This window comes from Phalangium opilio, unplaced genomic scaffold (assembly GCF_054372755.1).
Source record: "Phalangium opilio isolate 3A_F unplaced genomic scaffold, DU_Popi_V2 ptg000056l_1, whole genome shotgun sequence".
NCBI classification, from domain to species: Eukaryota; Metazoa; Arthropoda; class Arachnida; order Opiliones; family Phalangiidae; genus Phalangium; species Phalangium opilio.
This window is the reverse complement of record NW_028324175.1, coordinates 3,415,309-3,434,158: the sequence shown is the minus strand read 5'-3', so window position 1 is coordinate 3,434,158 and position 18,850 is coordinate 3,415,309. Positions and strand designations below refer to the sequence as shown.

The window sequence follows — 18,850 nt, the reverse complement described above, 5'->3', positions numbered from 1 at the left end:
AACCACCAACCTTTCGATTAACAGCCGAACGCGCTAACGGAAGCCCAAAAATTAAATGTTCGTCAGGACAATAAATAAAAATGTACCTCGATTTTTAATTTTCAGCTGTTAACCGAAAGGTTGGTGGTTCGAGCCCTCCCGGGAGCGGTGTTGTGACGTCTCAGATGTAACGTAAAATGTCAGAGTTTTTCCACAATACCTGACGAGCATTTAATTTTTGGGCTTCCGTGGCGCAATGGTTAGCGCGTTCAGCTGTTAATCGAAAGGTTGGTGGTTCGAGCCCACCCGGGAGAGGTGTTGTGAGGTCTCAGATGTAGCGTGAAAAGTCAAACTTTTTCCATAATACGTGATAACCATTTATTTTCTGATCTTTCGTGGCTCAATGGTTAGCGCGTTCGGCTGTTAACCAATAGCTTGGTGGTTCGAGCCCACCCGGGAGCGGTGTTTTTGGATCTCAAATGTAACGTAAATAGCCAAAGTTTTTCTACAATACCTGACGACCATTTAATTTTTGGGCTTCCGTGGCGCTATGGTTAGTGCGTTCAGCTGTTAACCGAAAGGTTGGTGGTTCGAGCCCAAACGAGAGAGGATTTGTGGGGTCTCAGATGTAGCGTGAAAAGTCGTAACTTTTCAACAATACCTGACAACCATTTAATTTTTGGGCGTCCGTGGCGCAATGGCTAGCGCGTTCGGCTGTTAACCGAAAGGTTGGTGGTTCGAGCCCATCCGGGAGCGGTGTTGTGACGTCTCAGATGTTACGTAAAATGTCAGAGTTTTTCCACAATACCTGACGAACATTTAATTTTTGGGCTTCCGTGGCGTAGTAATTAGCGCGTCCAGCTCTTAATCGAAAGGTTGGTGGTTTGAGCCCACCCGGAAGCGGTGTTTTTGGATCTCAAATGTAACGTAAATAGCCAAAGTTTTTCCACAATACCTGACGACCATTTAATTTTTGGGCGTCCGTGGCGAATGGTTAGCGCGTTCGGCTGTTAACCGAAAGGTTGGTGGTTCGAGCGCATCCGGGAGCGGTGTTGTGAGGTCTCAGATGAGAAGTAAAAAGTCAAGGTTTTACCTCAATACCTGACGAAAATTTAATTTTTGGGCTTCAGTGGCGCAATGGTCAGCGCGTTCAGCTGTTAACCGAAAGGTTGGTGGTTCGAGCCCTCCCGGGAGCGGTGTTGTGACGTCTCAGATGTAACGTAAAATGTCAGAGTTTTTCCACAACACCAGACGAACATTTAACTTTTGGGCTTCCGTGGCGCAATGGTTAGCGCGTTCGGCTGTTAACCAATTGGTTGGTGGTTCGAGCCCATCCGGGAGCGGTGTTGTGAGGTCTCAGATGTGACGTAAAAAGTCAAGGTTTTTACACAATACCTGACGAGCAATTAATTTTTGGGATTCCGTGGCGCAATGGTTAGCGCGTTCAGCTGTTAATCGAAAGGTTGGTGGTTCGAACCCACCCGGGAGAGGTAATGTGGGGTCTCAAATGTAACGTAGAAAGCCAAAGTTTTTCCACAACACCTGACAACCATTTAATTTCTGAGCTTCCGTGGCTCAATGGTTAGCGCGTTCGGCTGTTAACCAATAGGTTGGTGGTTCGAGCCCATCCGGGAGCGGTGTTGTGAGGTCTCAGATGTGACGTAAATAGTCAAGGTTTTTACACAATACCTGACGAGCATTTAACTTTTGGGCTTCCGTGGCGCAATGGTTAGCGCGTTCGGCTGTTAACCAATAGGTTGGTGGTTCGAGCCCATCCGGGAGCGGTGTTGTGAGGTCTCAGATGTGACGTAAGAAGTCAAGGTTTTTACACAATACCTGACGAGTATTTAACTTTTGGGCTTCCGTGGCGCAATGGTTAGCGCGTTCGGCTGTTAACCAATAGGTTGGTGGTTCGAGCCCATCCGGGAGCGGTGTTGTGAGGTCTCAGATGTGACGTAAAAAGTCAAGTTTTTTGCACAATACCTGACGAGCATTTAGGTTTTGGGCTTCCGTGGCGCAATGGTTAGCGCGTTCGGCTGTTAACCAATAGCTTGGTGGTTCGAGCCCACCCGGGAGCGGTGTTTTTGGATCTCAAATGTAACGTAAATAGTCAAAGTTTTTCTACAATACCTGACGACCATTTAATTTTTGGGCTTCCGTGGCGCTATGGTTAGTGCGTTCAGCTGTTAACCGAAAGGTTGGTGGTTCGAGCCCAAACGAGAGAGGACTTGTGGGGTCTCAGATGTAGCGTGAAAAGTCGTAACTTTTCAACAATACCTGACAACCATTTAATTTTTGGGCGTCCGTGGCGCAATGGCTAGCGCGTTCGGCTGTTAACCGAAAGGTTGGTGGTTCGAGCCCATCCGGGAGCGGTGTTGTGACGTCTCAGATGTTACGTAAAATGTCAGAGTTTTTCCACAATACCTGACGAACATTTAATTTTTGGGCTTCCGTGGCGCAGTAATTAGCGCGTCCAGCTCTTAATCGAAAGGTTGGTGGTTTGAGCCCACCCGGAAGAGGTGTTGTGGGGTCTCAGATGTAGCGTTAAAAGTCAAAACTTTTCCACAATACGTGACAACCATTTAATTTCTGATCTTCCGTGGCTCAATGGTTAGCGCGTTCGGCTGTTAACCAATAGGTTGGTGGTTCGAGCCCACCCGGGAGCGGTGTTTTTGGATCTCAAATGTAACGTAAATAGCCAAAGTTTTTCCACAATACCTGACGACCATTTAATTTTTGGGCGTCCGTGGCGAATGGTTAGCGCGTTCGGCTGTTAACCGAAAGGTTGGTGGTTCGAGCGCATCCGGGAGCGGTGTTGTGACGTCTCAGATGTAACGTAAAATGTCAGAGTTTTTCCACAACACCAGACGAACATTTAACTTTTGGGCTTCCGTGGCGCAATGGTTAGCGCGTTCGGCTGTTAACCAATTGGTTGGTGGTTCGAGCCCATCCGGGAGCGGTGTTGTGAGGTCTCAGATGTGACGTAAAAAGTCAAGGTTTTTACACAATACCTGACGAGCAATTAATTTTTGGGATTCCGTGGCGCAATGGTTAGCGCGTTCAGCTGTTAATCGAAAGGTTGGTGGTTCGAGCCCACCCGGGAGAGGTAATGTGGGGTCTCAAATGTAACGTAGAAAGCCAAAGTTTTTCCACAACACCTGACAACCATTTAATTTCTGAGCTTCCGTGGCTCAATGGTTAGCGCGTTCGGCTGTTAACCAATAGGTTGGTGGTTCGAGCCCATCCGGAAGCGGTGTTGTGAGGTCTCAGATGTGACGTAAATAGTCAAGGTTTTTACACAATACCTGACGAGCATTTAACTTTTGGGCTTCCGTGGCGCAATGGTTAGCGCGTTCGGCTGTTAACCAATAGGTTGGTGGTTTGAGCCCATCCGGGAGCGGTGTTGTGAGGTCTCAGATGTGACGTAAGAAGTCAAGGTTTTTACACAATACCTGACGAGTATTTAACTTTTGGGCTTCCGTGGCGCAATGGTTAGCGCGTTCGGCTGTTAACCAATAGGTTGGTGGTTCGAGCCCATCCGGGAGCGGTGTTGTGAGGTCTCAGATGTGACGTAAAAAGTCAAGTTTTTTGCACAATACCTGACGAGCATTTAGGTTTTGGGCTTCCGTGGCGCAATGGTTAGCGCGTTCGGCTGTTAAGCAATAGGTTGGTGGTTCGAGCCCATCCGGGAGCGGTGTTGTGAGGTCTCAGATGTGACGTAAAAAGTCAAGGTTTTTACACAATACCTGACGAGCATTTAAATTTTGGGCTTCCTTGGCGCAATGGTTAGCGCGTTCGGCTGTTAACCAATAGGTTGGTGGTTCGAGCCCACCCGGGAGGGGTGTTGTGTGATCTCAAATGTAACGTAGAAAGCCAAAATTTTTCCACAATACCTGACGACCATTTAATTTTTGGGCTTCCGTGGCGCAATGGTTAGCACGTTCGGCTGTTAACCAATAGGTTGGTGGTTCGAGCCCATCCGGGAGCGGTGTTGTGAGGTCTCAGATGTGACGTTAAAAGTCAAGGTTTTCCACAATACCTGACAACCATTTAATTTCTGAGCTTCCGTGGCTCAATGGTTAGCGCGTTCGGCTGTTAACCAATAGGTTGGTGGTTCGAGCCCACCCGGGAGCGGTGTTGTGTGATCTCAAATGTAACGTAGAAAGCCAAAGTTTTTCCACAATACCTGACGACCATTTAATTTTTGGGCTTCCGCGGCGCAATGGTTAGCGCGTTCAGCTGCTATTCAAAAGACTGGTGGTTTGAGCTCTCCCGGGAGCGGTGTTGTGACGTCTCAAATGTAACATAAAATGTCAGAGTTTTTCCACAATACCTGTCGAACATTGAATTTTTGGGCTTCCGTGGCGCAATGGTTAGCGCGTTCAGCTGTTAATCGAGAGGTTGGTGGTACGAGCCCACCCGGGAGAGGTGTTGTGGGGTCTCAGATGTAGCGTAAAAAGTCAAAACTTTTCCACAATACGTGACAACCATATAATTTCTGGGCTTCCGTGGCTCAATGATTAGCGCGTTCGGCTGTTAACCAATAGGTTTGTGGTTCGAGCCCATCCGGGATGCGGTGTTGTGAGGTCTCAGATGTAACGTAAAATGTCTGAGTTTTTCACAATACCTGACGAACATTTAATTTTTGAACTTCCGTGGCGCAATGATTAGCGCGTTCAGCTGTTAATCGAAAGGTTGAAGGTTCGAGCCCACCCGGGAGAGGTGTTGTGGGGTCTCATATGTAGCGTAGAAAGCCAAAGTTTTTCCACAATACCTGACGACCATTTAATTTTTGGGCTTCCGTGGCTCAATGGTTAGCGTGTTCGGCTGTTAACCAATAGGTTGGTGGTTCGAGCCCATCCGGGAGCGGTGTTGTGTGATCTCAAATGTAACGTAGAAAGCCAAAGTTTTTGCACAATAAATGACGACCATTTAATTTTTGGGCTTCCGTGGCGCAATGGTTAGCGCGTTCGGCTGCTAACCAATAGGTTGGTGGTTCGACCCCATCCGGGAGCGGTGTTGTGAGGTCTCAGATTTGACGTAAAAAATCCAGGTTTTTACACAATACCTGACGAGCATTTAACTTTTGGGCTTCCGTGGCGCAATGGTTAGCGCGTTCGGCTGTTAACCAATAGGTTGGTGGTTCGAGCCCATCCGGGAGCGGTGTTGTGAGGTCTCAGATGTGACGTAAAAAGTCAAGGTTTTTACACAATACCTGACGAGCATTTAACATTTGGGCTTCCATGGCGCAATGTTTAGCGCGTTCGGCTGTTAACCAATAGGTTGGTGGTTCGAGCCCATCCGGGAGCGGTGTTGTGAGGTCTCAGATGTGACGTTAAAAGTCAAGGTTTTCCACAATACCTGACAACCATTTAATTTCTGAGCTTCCGTGGCTCAATGGTTAGCGCGTTCGGCTGTTAACCAATAGGTTGGTGGTTCGAGCCCACCCGGGAGCGGTGTTGTGTGATCTCAAATGTAACGTAGAAAGCCAAAGTTTTTCCACAATACCTGACGACCATTTAATTTTTGGGCTTCCGTGGCGCAATGGTTAGCGCGTTCAGCTGCTATTCAAAAGACTGGTGGTTTGAGCTCTCCCGGGAGCGGTGTTGTGACGTCTCAAATGTAACATAAAATGTCAGAGTTTTTCCACAATACCTGTCGAACATTGAATTTTTGGGCTTCCGTGGCGCAATGGTTAGCGCGTTCAGCTGTTAATCGAGAGGTTGGTGGTACGAGCCCACCCGGGAGAGGTGTTGTGGGGTCTCAGATGTAGCGTAAAAAGTCAAAACTTTTCCACAATACGTGACAACCATATAATTTCTGGGCTTCCGTGGCTCAATGATTAGCGCGTTCGGCTGTTAACCAATAGGTTTGTGGTTCGAGCCCATCCGGGATGCGGTGTTGTGAGGTCTCAGATATAACGTAAAATGTCTGAGTTTTTCACAATACCTGACGAACATTTAATTTTTGGGCTTCCGTGGCGCAATGATTAGCGCGTTCAGCTGTTAATCGAAAGGTTGAAGGTTCGAGCCCACCCGGGAGAGGTGTTGTGGGGTCTCATATGTAGCGTAGAAAGCCAAAGTTTTTCCACAATACCTGACGACCATTTAATTTTTGGGCTTCCGTGGCTCAATGGTTAGCGTGTTCGGCTGTTAACCAATAGGTTGGTGGTTCGAGCCCATCCGGGAGCGGTGTTGTGTGATCTCAAATGTAACGTAGAAAGCCAAAGTTTTTGCACAATAAATGACGACCATTTAATTTTTGGGCTTCCGTGGCGCAATGGTTAGCGCGTTCGGCTGCTAACCAATAGGTTGGTGGTTCGACCCCATCCGGGAGCGGTGTTGTGAGGTCTCAGATTTGACGTAAAAAATCCAGGTTTTTACACAATACCTGACGAGCATTTAACTTTTGGGCTTCCGTGGCGCAATGGTTAGCGCGTTCGGCTGTTAACCAATAGGTTGGTGGTTCGAGCCCATCCAGGAGCGGTGTTGTGAGGTCTCAGATGTGACGTAAAAAGTCAAGGTTTTTACACAATACCTGACGAGCATTTAACATTTGGGCTTCCATGGCGCAATGTTTAGCGCGTTCGGCTGTTAACCAATAGGTTGGTGGTTCGAGCCCATCCGGGAGCGGTGTTGTGAGGTCTCAGATGTGACGTAAAAAGTCAAGGTTTTTACACAATACCTGACGAGCATTTAACTTTTGGGCTTCCGTGGCGCAATGTTTAGCGCGTTCGGCTGTTAACCAATAGGTTGGTGGTTCGAGCCCATCCGGGAGCGGTGTTGTGAGGTCTCAGATGTGACGTAAAAAGTCAAGGTTTTTACACAATACCTGACGAGCATTTAACTTTTGGGCTTCCGTGGCGCAATGTTTAGCGCGTTCGGCTGTTAACCAATAGGTTGGTGGTTCGAGCCCATCCGGGAGCGGTGTTGTGAGGTCTCAGATGTGACGTAAAAAGTCAAGTTTTTTGCACAATACCTGACGAGCATTTAGGTTTTGGGCTTCCGTGGCGCAATGGTTAGCGCGTTCGGCTGTTAACCAATAGCTTGGTGGTTCGAGCCCACCCGGGAGCGGTGTTTTTGGATCTCAAATGTAACGTAAATAGCCAAATTTTTCTACAATACCTGACGACCATTTAATTTTTGGGCTTCCGTGGCGCTATGGTTAGTGCGTTCAGCTGTTAACCGAAAGGTTGGTGGTTCGAGCCCAAACGAGAGAGGATTTGTGGGGTCTCAGATGTAGCGTGAAAAGTCGTAACTTTTCAACAATACCTGACAACCATTTAATTTTTGGGCGTCCGTGGCGCAATGGCTAGCGCGTTCGGCTGTTAACCGAAAGGTTGGTGGTTCGAGCCCATCCGGGAGCGGTGTTGTGACGTCTCAGATGTTACGTAAAATGTCAGAGTTTTTCCACAATACCTGACGAACATTTAATTTTTCGGCTTCCGTGGCGCAGTAATTAGCGCGTCCAGCTCTTAATCGAAAGGTTGGTGGTTTGAGCCCACCCGGAAGAGGTGTTGTGGGGTCTCAGATGTAGCGTTAAAAGTCAAAACTTTTCCACAATACGTGACAACCATTTAATTTGTGATCTTCCGTGGCTCAATGGTAGCGCGTTCGGCTGTTAACCAATAGGTTGGTGGTTCGAGCCCACCCGGGAGCGGTGTTTTTGGATCTCAAATGTAACGTAAATAGCCAAAGTTTTTCCACAATACCTGACGACCATTTAATTTTTGGGCGTCCGTGGCGAATGGTTAGCGCGTTCGGCTGTTAACCGAAAGGTTGGTGGTTCGAGCGCATCCGGGAGCGGTGTTGTGAGGTCTCAGATGTGAAGTAAAAAGTCAAGGTTTTACCTCAATACCTGACGAAAATTTAATTTTTGGGCTTCAGTGGCGCAATGGTCAGCGCGTTCAGCTGTTAACCGAAAGGTTGGTGGTTCGAGCCCTCCCGGGAGCGGTGTTGTGACGTCTCAGATGTAACGTAAAATGTCAGAGTTTTTCCACAACACCAGACGAACATTTAACTTTTGGGCTTCCGTGGCGCAATGGTTAGCGCGTTCGGCTGTTAACCAATTGGTTGGTGGTTCGAGCCCATCCGGGAGCGGTGTTGTGAGGTCTCAGATGTGACGTAAAAAGTCAAGGTTTTTACACAATACCTGACGAGCAATTAATTTTTGGGATTCCGTGGCGCAATGGTTAGCGCGTTCAGCTGTTAATCGAAAGGTTGGTGGTTCGAGCCCACCCGGGAGAGGTAATGTGGGGTCTCAAATGTAACGTAGAAAGCCAAAGTTTTTCCACAACACCTGACAACCATTTAATTTCTGAGCTTCCGTGGCTCAATGGTTAGCGCGTTCGGCTGTTAACCAATAGGTTGGTGGTTCGACCCCATCCGGGAGCGGTGTTGTGAGGTCTCAGATGTGACGTAAGAAGTCAAGGTTTTTACACAATACCTGACGAGTATTTAACTTTTGGGCTTCCGTGGCGCAATGGTTAGCGCGTTCGGCTGTTAACCAATAGGTTGGTGGTTCGAGCCCACCCGGGAGGGGTGTTGTGTGATCTCAAATGTAACGTAGAAAGCCAAAATTTTTCCACAATACCTGACGACCATTTAATTTTTGGGCTTCCGTGGCGCAATGGTTAGCACGTTCGGCTGTTAACCAATAGGTTGGTGGTTCGAGCCCATCCGGGAGCGGTGTTGTGAGGTCTCAGATGTGACGTTAAAAGTCAAGGTTTTCCACAATACCTGACAACCATTTAATTTCTGAGCTTCCGTGGCTCAATGGTTAGCGCGTTCGGCTGTTAACCAATAGGTTGGTGGTTCGAGCCCATCCGGGAGCGGTGTTGTGAGGTCTCAGATGTGACGTAAAAAGTCAAGGTTTTTACACAATACCTGACAAGCATTTAACTTTTGGGCTTCCGTGGCGCAATGGTTAGCGCGTTCGGCTGTTAACCAATAGGTTGGTGGTTCGACCCCATCCGGGAGCGGTGTTGTGAGGTCTCAGATGTGACGTAAAAAGTCAAGGTTTTTACATAATACCTGACGAGCATTTAACTTTTGGGCTTCCGTGGCGCAATGGTTAGCGCGTTCAGCTGCTATTCAAAGGACTGGTGGTTTGAGCTCTCCCGGGAGCGGTGTTGTGACGTCTCAAATGTAACATAAAATGTCAGAGTTTTTCCACAATACCTGTCGAACATTGAATTTTTGGGCTTCCGTGGCGCAATGGTTAGCGCGTTCAGCTGTTAATCGAGAGGTTGGTGGTACGAGCCCACTCGGGAGAGGTGTTGTGGGGTCTCAGATGTAGCGTAAAAAGTCAAAACTTTTCCACAATACGTGACAACCATTTAATTTCTGGGCTTCCGTGGCTCAATGATTAGCGCGTTCGGCTGTTAACCAATAGGTTTGTGGTTCGAGCCCATCCGGGATGCGGTGTTGTGAGGTCTCAGATGTAACGTAAAATGTCAGAGTTTTTCACAATACCTGACGAACATTTAATTTTTGGGCTTCCGTGGCGCAATGATTAGCGCGTTCGGCTGTTAACCAATAGGTTGGTGGTTCGAGCCCATCCGGGAGCGGTGTTGTGTGATCTCAAATGTAACGTAGAAAGCCAAAGTTTTTCCACAATACCTGACGACCATTTAATTTTTGGGCTTCCGTGGCGCAATGATTAGCGCGTTCAGCTGTTAATCGAAAGGTTGAAGGTTCGAGCCCACCCGGGAAAGGTGTTGTGGGGTCTCAGATGTAGCGTAAAAAGTCAAAACTTTTCCACAATACGTGACAACCATTTAATTTCTGAGCTTCCGTGGCTCAATGGTTAGCGCTTTCAGCTGTTAACCAATAGGTTGGTGGTTCGAGCCCATCCGGGAGCGGTGTTGTGAGGTCTCAGATGTGACGTAAAAAGTCAAGGTTTTTCCACAATACCTGACGAGCATTTAATTTTTGGGCTTCCGTGGCGCAATGGTTAGCACGTTCGGCTGTTAACCAATAGGTTGGTGGTTCGAGCCCATCCGGGAGCGGTGTTGTGAGGTCTCAGATGTGACGTTAAAAGTCAAGGTTTTCCACAATACCTGACAACCATTTAATTTCTGAGCTTCCGTGGCTCAATGGTTAGCGCGTTCGGCTGTTAACCAATAGGTTGGTGGTTCGAGCCCATCCGGGAGCGGTGTTGTGAGGTCTCAGATGTGACGTAAAAAGTCAAGGTTTTTACACAATACCTGACAAGCATTTAACTTTTGGGCTTCCGTGGCGCAATGGTTAGCGCGTTCGGCTGTTAGCCAATAGGTTGGTGGTTCGAGCCCATCCGGGAGCGGTGTTGTGAGGTCTCAGATGTGACGTAAAAAGTCAAGTTTTTTGCACAATACCTGACGAGCATTTAGGTTTTGGGCTTCCGTGGCGCAATAGTTAGCGCGTTCGGCTGTCAAGCAATAGGTTGGTGGTTCGAGCCCATCCGGGAGCGTTGTTGTGAGGTCTCAGATGTGACGTAAAAAGTCAAGGTTTTCCACAATACCTGACAACCATTTAATTTCTGAGCTTCTGTGGCTCAATGGTTAGCGCGTTCGGCTGTTAACCAATAGGTTGGTGGTTCGAGCCCACCCGGGAGCGGTGTTGTGGGATCTGAAATGTAACGTAGAAAGCCAAAGTTTTTGCACAATAAATGACGACCATTTAATTTTTGGGCTTCCGTGGCGCAATGGTTAGCGCGTTCGGCTGTTAACCAATAGGTTGGTGGTTCGACCCCATCCGGGAGCGGTGTTGTGAGGTCTCAGATGTGACGTAAAAAGTCAAGGTTTTTACATAATACCTGACGAGCATTTAACTTTTGGGCTTCCGTGGCGCAATGGTTAGCGCGTTCAGCTGCTATTCAAAAGACTGGTGGTTTGAGCTCTCCCGGGAGCGGTGTTGTGACGTCTCAAATGTAACATAAAATGTCAGAGTTTTTCCACAATACCTGTCGAACATTGAATTTTTGGGCTTCCGTGGCGCAATGGTTAGCGCGTTCAGCTGTTAATCGAGAGGTTGGTGGTACGAGCCCACTCGGGAGAGGTGTTGTGGGGTCTCAGATGTAGCGTAAAAAGTCAAAACTTTTCCACAATACGTGACAACCATTTAATTTCTGGGCTTCCGTGGCTCAATGATTAGCGCGTTCGGCTGTTAACCAATAGGTTTGTGGTTCGAGCCCATCCGGGATGCGGTGTTGTGAGGTCTCAGATGTAACGTAAAAAGTCAAAACTTTTCCACAATACCTGACGAACATTTAATTTTTGGGCTTCCGTGGCGCAATGATTAGCGCGTTCGGCTGTTAACCAATAGGTTGGTGGTTCGAGCCCATCCGGGAGCGGTGTTGTGTGATCTCAAATGTAACGTAGAAAGCCAAAGTTTTTCCACAATACCTGACGACCATTTAATTTTTGGGCTTCCGTGGCGCAATGATTAGCGCGTTCAGCTGTTAATCGAAAGGTTGAAGGTTCGAGCCCACCCGGGAGAGGTGTTGTGGGGTCTCAGATGTAGCGTAAAAAGTCAAAACTTTTCCACAATACGTGACAACCATTTAATTTCTGAGCTTCCGTGGCTCAATGGTTAGCGCTTTCAGCTGTTAACCAATAGGTTGGTGGTTCGAGCCCATCCGGGAGCGGTGTTGTGAGGTCTCAGATGTGACGTAAAAAGTCAAGGTTTTTCCACAATACCTGACGAGCATTTAATTTTTGGGCTTCCGTGGCGCAATGGTTAGCGCGTTCAGCAGTTAACAAATAGGTTAGTGGTTCGAGCCCACCCGGGAGCGGCGTTGTGGGATCTCAAACGTAACGTAGAAAGCCAAAGTTTTTCCACAATACCTGACGACCATTTAATTTTTGGGCTTCCGTGGCGCAATGGTTAACGCGTTCGGCTGTTAACCAATAGGTTGGTGGTTCGAGCCCACCCGGGAGCGGTGTTGTGGGATCTCAAATGTAACGTAGAAAGCCAAAGTTTTTCCACAATACGTGACGACCATTTAATTTCTGAGCTTCCGTGGCTCAATGGTTAGCGCGTTCGGCTGTTAACCAATAGGTTGGTTGTTCGAGCCCATCCGGGAGCGGTGTTGTGAGGTCTCAGATGTGACGTAAAAAGTCAAGGTTTTTCCACAATACCTGACGAACATTTAATTTTTGGGCTTCCATGGCGCAATGGTTAGCGCGTTCGGCTGTTAACCGAAAGGTTGGTGGTTCGAGCCCACCCGGGAGAGGTGTTGTGGGGTCTCAGATGTAGCGTTAAAAGTCAAAACGTTTCCACAATACGTGACAACCATTTAATTTCTGAGCCTCCGTGGCTCAATGGTTAGCGCGTTCGGCTGTTAACCAATAGGTTAGTGGTTCGAGCCCACCCGGGAGCGGCGTTGTGGGATCTCAAATGTAACGTAGAAAGCCAAAGTTTTTCCACAATACCTGACGATCATTTAATTTTTGGGCTTCCGTGGCGCAATGGTTAGGGCGTTCGGCTGTTAACCATTAGGTTGGTGGTTCGAGCCCACCCGGGCGCGGTGTTGTGGGATCTCAAACGTAACGTAGAAAGCCAATGTTTTTCCACAATACCTGACGACCATTTAATTTTTGGGCTTCCGTGGCGCAATGATTAGCGCGTTCAGCTGTTAATCGAAAGGTTGAAGGTTCGAGCCCACCCGAGAGAGGTGTTGTGGGGTCTCAGATGTAGCGTAAAAAGTCAAAACTTTTCCGCAATACGTGAAAACCATTTAATTTCTGAGCTTCCGTGGCTCAATGGTTAGCGCGTTCGGCTGTTAACCAATAGGTTGGTGGTTCGAGCCCATCCGGGAGCGGTGTTGTGACGTCTCAGATGTGACGTAAAAAGTCCAGGTTTTTCCACAATACCGGACGACCATTTAATTTTGGGGCTTCCGTGGCGCAATCGTTAGCGCGTTCGGCTGTTAACAGAAAGGTTGGTGGTTCGAGCACACCCGGGAGCGGTGCTATGAGGTCTCAGATGTTACATAAAAAGTCCAGGTTTTTCCACAATACCGGACGACCATTTAATTTTTGGGCTTCCATGGCGCAATGGTTAGCGCGTTCAGCTGCTATTCAAAAGACTGGTGGTTTGAGCCCTTCCGGGAGCGGTGTTGTGACGTCTCAGATGTAACATAAAATGTCAGAGTTTTTCCACAATACCTGACGAATATTGAACTTTTGGGCTTCCGTGGCGCAATGGTTAGCGCGTTCGGCTGTTAACCAGTAGGTTGGTGGTTCGCGCCCATCCGGGAGCGGTGTTGTGAGGTCTCAGATGTGACGTAAAAAGTCAAGGTTTTTCCACAATACCTGACGAGCATTTAATTTTTGGGCTTCCGTGGCGCAATGGTTAGCGCGTTCAGCAGTTAACAGATAGGTTAGTGGTTCGAGCCCACCCGGGAGCGGCGTTGTGGGATCTCAAACGTAACGTAGAAAGCCAAAGTTTTTCCACAATACCTGACGACCATTTAATTTTTGGGCTTCCGTGGCGCAATGGTTAACGCGTTCGGCTGTTAACCAATAGGTTGGTGGTTCGAGCCCACCCGGGAGCGGTGTTGTGGGATCTCAAATGTAACGTAGAAAGCCAAAGTTTTTCCACAATACGTGACGACCATTTAATTTCTGAGCTTCCGTGGCTCAATGGTTAGCGCGTTCGGCTGTTAACCAATAGGTTGGTTGTTCGAGCCCATCCGGGAGCGGTGTTGTGAGGTCTCAGATGTGACGTAAAAAGTCAAGGTTTTTCCACAATACCTGACGAACATTTAATTTTTGGGCTTCCATGGCGCAATGGTTAGCGCGTTCGGCTGTTAACCGAAAGGTTGGTGGTTCGAGCCCACCCGGGAGAGGTGTTGTGGGGTCTCAGATGTAGCGTTAAAAGTCAAAACGTTTCCACAATACGTGACAACCATTTAATTTCTGAGCCTCCGTGGCTCAATGGTTAGCGCGTTCGGCTGTTAACCAATAGGTTAGTGGTTCGAGCCCACCCGGGAGCGGCGTTGTGGGATCTCAATTGTAACGTAGAAAGCCAAAGTTTTTCCACAATACCTGACGATCATTTAATTTTTGGGCTTCCGTGGCGCAATGGTTAGCGCGTTCAGCTGCTATTCAAAAGACTGGTGGTTTGAGCTCTCCCGGGAGCGGTGTTGTGACGTCTCAAATGTAACATAAAATGTCAGAGTTTTTCCACAATACCTGTCGAACATTGAATTTTTGGGCTTCCGTGGCGCAATGGTTAGCGCGTTCAGCTGTTAATCGAGAGGTTGGTGGTACGAGCCCACCCGGGAGAGGTGTTGTGGGGTCTCAGATGTAGCGTAAAAAGTCAAAACTTTTCCACAATACGTGACAACCATTTAATTTCTGGGCTTCCGTGGCTCATTGATTAGCGCGTTCGGCTGATAACCAATAGGTTTGTGGTTCGAGCCCATCCGGGATGCGGTGTTGTGAGGTCTCAGATGTAACGTAAAATGTCTGAGTTTTTCACAATACCTGACGAACATTTAATTTTTGGGCTTCCGTGGCGCAATGATTAGCGCGTTCAGCTGTTAATCGAAAGGTTGAAGGTTCGAGCCCACCCGGGAGAGGTGTTGTGGGGTCTCATATGTAGCGTAGAAAGCCAAAGTTTTTCCACAATACCTGACGACCATTTAATTTTTGGGCTTCCGTGGCTCAATGGTTAGCGTGTTCGGCTGTTAACCAATAGGTTGGTGGTTCGAGCCCATCCGGGAGCGGTGTTGTGTGATCTCAAATGTAACGTAGAAAGCCAAAGTTTTTGCACAATAAATGACGACCATTTAATTTTTGGGCTTCCGTGGCGCAATGGTTAGCGCGTTCGGCTGCTAACCAATAGGTTGGTGGTTCGACCCCATCCGGGAGCGGTGTTGTGAGGTCTCAGATTTGACGTAAAAAATCAAGGTTTTTACACAATACCTGACGAGCATTTAACTTTTGGGCTTCCGTGGCGCAATGGTTAGCGCGTTCGGCTGTTAACCAATAGGTTGGTGGTTCGAGCCCATCCGGGAGCGGTGTTGTGAGGTCTCAGATGTGACGTAAAAAGTCAAGGTTTTTACACAATACCTGACGAGCATTTAACATTTGGGCTTCCATGGCGCAATGTTTAGCGCGTTCGGCTGTTAACCAATAGGTTGGTGGTTCGACCCCATCCGGGAGCGGTGTTGTGAGGTCTCAGATGTGACGTAAAAAGTCAAGGTTTTTACACAATACCTGACGAGCATTTAACTTTTGGGCTTCCGTGGCGCAATGTTTAGCGCGTTCGGCTGTTAACCAATAGGTTGGTGGTTCGAGCCCATCCGGGAGCGGTGTTGTGAGGTCTCAGATGTGACGTAAAAAGTCAAGGTTTTTACACAATACCTGACGAGCATTAAACTTTTGGGCTTCCTTGGCGCAATGGTTAGCGCGTTCGGCTGTTACCCAATAGGTTGGTGGTTCGAGCCCATCCGGGAGCGGTGTTGTGAGGTCTCAGATGTGACGTAAGAAGTCAAGGTTTTTACACAATACCTGACGAGTATTTAACTTTTGGGCTTCCGTGGCGCAATGGTTAGCGCGTTCGGCTGTTAACCAATAGGTTGGTGGTTCGAGCCCATCCGGGAGCGGTGTTGTGAGGTCTCAGATGTGACGTAAAAAGTCAAGGTTTTTACACAATACCTGACGAGCATTTAATTTTTGGGATTCCGTGGCACAATGGTTAGCGCGTTCAGCTGTTAATCGAAAGGTTGGTGGTTCGAGCCCACCCGGGAGAGGTGTTGTGGGGTCTCAAATGTAACGTAGAAAGCCAAAGTTTTTCCACAACACCTGACAACCATTTAATTTCTGAGCTTCCGTGGCTCAATGGTTAGCGCGTTCGGCTGTTAACCAATAGGTTGGTGGTTCGAGCCCATCCGGGAGCGGTGTTGTGAGGTCTCAGATGTGACGTAAAAAGTCAAGTTTTTTGCACAATACCTGACGAGCATTTAGGTTTTGGGCTTCCGTGGCGCAATAGTTAGCGCGTTCGGCTGTTAAGCAATAGGTTGGTGGTTCGAGCCCATCCGGGAGCGGTGTTGTGAGGTCTCAGATGTGACGTAAAAAGTCAAGGTTTTCCACAATACCTGACAACCATTTAATTTCTGAGCTTCTGTGGCTCAATGGTTAGCGCGTTCGGCTGTTAACCTATAGGTTGGTGGTTCGAGCCCACCCGGGAGCGGTGTTGTGGGATCTGAAATGTAACGTAGAAAGCCAAAGTTTTGGCACAATAAATGACGACCATTTAATTTTTGGGCTTCCGTGGCGCAATGGTTAGCGCGTTCGGCTGTTAACCAATAGGTTGGTGGTTCGACCCCATCCGGGAGCGGTGTTGTGAGGTCTCAGATGTGACGTAAAAAGTCAAGGTTTTTACATAATACCTGAAGAGCATTTAACTTTTGGGCTTCCGTGGCGCAATGGTTAGCGCGTTCAGCTGCTATTCAAAAGACTGGTGGTTTGAGCTCTCCCGGGAGCGGTGTTGTGACGTCTCAAATGTAACATAAAATGTCAGAGTTTTTCCACAATACCTGTCGAACATTGAATTTTTGGGCTTCCGTGGCGCAATGGTTAGCGCGTTCAGCTGTTAATCGAGAGGTTGGTGGTACGAGCCCACTCGGGAGAGGTGTTGTGGGGTCTCAGATGTAGCGTAAAAAGTCAAAACTTTTCCACAATACGTGACAACCATTTAATTTCTGGGCTTCCGTGGCTCAATGATTAGCGCGTTCGGCTGTTAACCAATAGGTTGGTTGTTCGAGCCCATCCGGGAGCGGTGTTGTGAGGTCTCAGATGTGACGTAAAAAGTCAAGGTTTTTCCACAATACCTGACGAACATTTAATTTTTGGGCTTCCATGGCGCAATGGTTAGCGCGTTCGGCTGTTAACCGAAAGGTTGGTGGTTCGAGCCCACCCGGGAGAGGTGTTGTGGGGTCTCAGATGTAGCGTTAAAAGTCAAAACGTTTCCACAATACGTGACAACCATTTAATTTCTGAGCCTCCGTGGCTCAATGGTTAGATTGTTCGGCTGTTAACCAATAGGTTAGTGGTTCGAGCCCACCCGGGAGCGGCGTTGTGGGATCTCAAATGTAACGTAGAAAGCCAAAGTTTTTCCACAATACCTGACGATCATTTAATTTTTGGGCTTCCGTGGCGCAATGGTTAGGGCGTTCGGCTGTTAACCATTAGGTTGGTGGTTCGAGCCCACCCGGGCGCGGTGTTGTGGGATCTCAAACGTAACGTAGAAAGCCAATGTTTTTCCACAATACCTGACGACCATTTAATTTTTGGGCTTCCGTGGCCCAATGATTAGCGCGTTCAGCTGTTAATCGAAAAGTTGAAGGTTCGAGCCCACCCGAGAGAGGTGTTGTGGGGTCTCAGATGTAGCGTAAAAAGTCAAAACTTTTCCGCAATACGTGACAACCATTTAATTTCTGAGCTTCCGTGGCTCAATGGTTAGCGCTTTCAGTTGTTAACCAATAGGTTGATGGTTCGAGCCCATCCGGGAGCGGTGTTGTGAGGTCTCAGATGTGACGTAAAAAGTCAAGGTTTTTCCACAATACCTGACGAGCATTTAATTTTTGGGCTTCCGTGGCGCAATGGTTAGCGCGTTCAGCAGTTAACAAATAGGTTAGTGGTTCGAGCCCACCCGGGAGCGGCGTTGTGGGATCTCAAACGTAACGTAGAAAGCCAAAGTTTTTCCACAATACCTGACGACCATTTAATTTTTGGGCTTCCGTGGCCCAATGATTAGCGCGTTCAGCTGTTAATCGAAAAGTTGAAGGTTCGAGCCCACCCGAGAGAGGTGTTGTGGGGTCTCAGATGTAGCGTAAAAAGTCAAAACTTTTCCGCAATACGTGAAAACCATTTAATTTCTGAGCTTCCGTGGCTCAATGGTTAGCGCGTTCGGCTGTTAACCAATAGGTTGGTGGTTCGAGCCCATCCGGGAGCGGTGTTGTGACGTCTCAGATGTGACGTAAAAAGTCCAGGTTTTTCCACAATACCGGACGACCATTTAATTTTGGGGCTTCCGTGGCGCAATCGTTAGCGCGTTCGGCTGTTAACAGAAAGGTTGGTGGTTCGAGCCCATCCGGGAGCGGTGTTGTGAGGTCTCAGATGTGACGTAAAAAGTCAAGGTTTTCCACAATACCTGACAACCATTTAATTTCTGAGCTTCTGTGGCTCAATGGTTAGCGCGTTCGGCTGTTAACCTATAGGTTGGTGGTTCGAGCCCACCCGGGAGCGGTGTTGTGGGATCTGAAATGTAACGTAGAAAGCCAAAGTTTTGGCACAATAAATGACGACCATTTAATTTTTGGGCTTCCGTGGCGCAATGGTTAGCGCGTTCGGCTGTTAACCAATAGGTTGGTGGTTCGACCCCATCCGGGAGCGGTGTTGTGAGGTCTCAGATGTGACGTAAAAAGTCAAGGTTTTTACATAATACCTGAAGAGCATTTAACTTTTGGGCTTCCGTGGCGCAATGGTTAGCGCGTTCAGCTGCTATTCAAAAGACTGGTGGTTTGAGCTCTCCCGGGAGCGGTGTTGTGACGTCTCAAATGTAACATAAAATGTCAGAGTTTTTCCACAATACCTGTCGAACATTGAATTTTTGGGCTTCCGTGGCGCAATGGTTAGCGCGTTCAGCTGTTAATCGAGAGGTTGGTGGTACGAGCCCACTCGGGAGAGGTGTTGTGGGGTCTCAGATGTAGCGTAAAAAGTCAAAACTTTTCCACAATACGTGACAACCATTTAATTTCTGGGCTTCCGTGGCTCAATGATTAGCGCGTTCGGCTGTTAACCAATAGGTTGGTTGTTCGAGCCCATCCGGGAGCGGTGTTGTGAGGTCTCAGATGTGACGTAAAAAGTCAAGGTTTTTCC

General features: G+C 48.1%; 3 non-coding genes across 3 annotated transcripts; all 3 read left to right on the top strand.

Moving 5' to 3' along the window:
• Positions 1 to 4,922: 4,922 nt before the first annotated feature.
• TRNAS-GCU (transfer RNA serine (anticodon GCU)) lies at positions 4,923 to 4,995 on the top strand. Its single transcript has one exon. It is a non-coding gene; the product is annotated as a tRNA-Ser (tRNA).
• A 1,249-nt stretch (positions 4,996 to 6,244) lies between these two features.
• On the top strand, positions 6,245 to 6,317 carry TRNAS-GCU (transfer RNA serine (anticodon GCU)). Its single transcript has one exon. It is a non-coding gene; the product is annotated as a tRNA-Ser (tRNA).
• Positions 6,318 to 14,765: 8,448 nt separating this feature from the next.
• On the top strand, positions 14,766 to 14,838 carry TRNAS-GCU (transfer RNA serine (anticodon GCU)). Its single transcript has one exon. It is a non-coding gene; the product is annotated as a tRNA-Ser (tRNA).
• The last annotated feature ends 4,012 nt before the right edge of the window (positions 14,839 to 18,850 follow it).